Below are 2,500 nucleotides of genomic sequence, written 5' to 3'. Positions count from 1 at the left end.
TCATCTTCCCACTTTTGCCCTCTTTTACTCTTTTACTCTTTTACTTGTTTCAGTCATTTGACTGCGGCCATGCTGGAGCACCGCCTTTAATCAAGCAACTCGAACCCGGGACTTATTCTTTTGTAAGCCCAGTACTTATTCTATTGATCTCTTTTGCTGAACCGCTAAGTAACGGGGACATAAACACACCAGCATTGGTTGTCAAGCAATGCTAGGGGGACAAACACACACACACACACATATATATATATATACATATATACGACGGGCTTCTTTGAGTTTCCGTCTACCAAATCCACTCACAAGGCTTTGGTCGGCCTGAGGCTATAGTAGAAGACACTTGCCCAAGGTGCCACGCAGTGGGACTGAACCCAGAACCATGTGGTTGGTAAACAAGCTACTTACCACACAGCCACTCCTGTGGCTATTGATAAAGGCTGCAGCATTGTCCCATAATGAGTGGCTGTGTGGTAAGTAGTTTGTTAACCAGCCACATGGTTCCGGGTTCAGTCCCACTGCGTGGCATCTTGGGCAAGTGTCTTCTACTATAGCCTCGGGCCGACCAAAGCCTTGTGAGTGGATTTGGTAGACGTAAACTGAAGGAAGCCCGTCGTATATATTTATATATATATATATATATATATATATATATATATATATATATAATGTGCGTGTATGTTTGTGTGTCTGTGTTTGTCCCCCTAGCATTGCATGACAACCGATGCTGGTGTGTTTACGTCCCCGTTACTTAGCGGTTCGGCAAAAAAGACCGATAGAATAAGTACTGGGCTTACAAAAGAATAAGTCCCGGTGTCGAGTTGCTCGATTAAAGGCGGTGCTCCAGCATGGCCGCAGTCAAATGACAGAAACAAGTAAAAGAGAGATATTCGGTGACACACTGACACACATATTCTCTCTCTCACTCTCTCTTTCTCTCTCATACACACACACACACAAACACACACACACACACCACACACACACACACACAAACTGACACACATGCGAAACTTCCGGGGGGGGGCAGGTGACGAATGGTGGAGTCGGCGGTGACGGGGAGGGCACCACCCACATAACGCATATATAGTATAACTGTTAGTCCCCCCCACCCCGGAGGTGTCTTCCAGAAGCGCAACCACCACCACTACCACCACCACTACCATAATCCCCCACAGCCACTGCCGCCATCACTGCAAGGCTCACCCTGTCCTTGGAATGGTGGTGGTGGTGGCGGTGGTGGTGGTGAGGGAGAGCGTGGCTGAGGAACCTCGCAGGGTGGGGGTGGAGTGGTGCAGGGTGGGGTGTAGGGTGTAAACCTGGGTGGTGCAGTTCTTCCTCCGTGAGGGTGGGGGGGGCCCACATTCCAGAACATTCTGAAGAAGTTCTTGTTTAGTCATAGAGGGTTCGGCGAGCGGGGTGCGGGGGGCCGGGGGGGGGAACAAGGAAGTGTTAGTGGTGTGGTGTGGGGTGGGGTTAAGGGCGGTCGGGAGTAAGGAAGTGGATGAAAGCAAGGCCGAGGGTGGGGTGGGGTGGGGGGTGGAAGGAAGTGTAAAATGTCTCCAAACTTCCTCTCTTGGAACACCATCAGCATCATCATCATCATCATCAGTAGTACTCTTTTACTCTTTTACTTGTTTCAGTCATTTGACTGTGGCCATGCTGGAGCACTGCCTTTTTTAATCGAGCAACTCGACCCCGGGGACTTATTCTTTTTGTAAGCCCAGTACTTATTCTATCGGTCTCTTTTTGCCGAACCGCTAAGTAACGTGGACGTAAACACACCAGCATCGGTTGTCAAGCAATGCTAGGGGGACAAACACGGACACACAAACACACACACACATACATATATATACGACGGGCTTCTTTCAGTTTCCGTCTACCAAATCCACTCACAAGGCATTGGTCGGCCCGGGGCTATAGCAGAAGACACTTGCCCAAGGTGCCACGCAGTGCGACTGAACCCGGAACCATGTGGTTGGTTAGCAAGCTACTTACCAGACAGCCACTCCTGCGCCTTATTAACATGGTTGGAACTCTGCCAATTCTTTGTCTGCTTGGTCACGATTTACAGGGGAGGTCTGTTCCATCTCCTGCAATGGATCCTACATAGGAAACACAGAACAGCAGCAACATGGTATGGAAGCACTCCGTCGGTTACGACGACGAGGGTTCCGGTTGATCCGAATCAACGGAACAGCCTGCTCGTGAAATTAACGTGTAAGTGGCTGAGCACTCCACAGACACGTGTACCCTTAACGCAGTTCTCGGGGATATTCAGCGTGACACAGAGAGTGACAAGGCCGGCCCTTTGAAATACAGGACACAACAGAAACAGGAAGTAAGACTGAGAGAGAAAGTTGTGGTGAAAGAGTACAGCAGGGATCTCCACCATCTGCCGGAGCCTCGTGGAGCTTTAGGTGTTTTCCGCTCAATAAACACTCACAAAGGCCCGGTCTGGGAATCGAAACCGCGATCCTAAGACCCGCGAGTCCACTGC

Source organism: Octopus sinensis, unplaced genomic scaffold, assembly GCF_006345805.1.
Source record: "Octopus sinensis unplaced genomic scaffold, ASM634580v1 Contig05339, whole genome shotgun sequence".
Classification (NCBI taxonomy): Eukaryota; Metazoa; Mollusca; class Cephalopoda; order Octopoda; family Octopodidae; genus Octopus; species Octopus sinensis.
The sequence above is the reverse complement of the archived record's forward strand: the minus strand, read 5'-3'. Positions refer to the sequence as shown.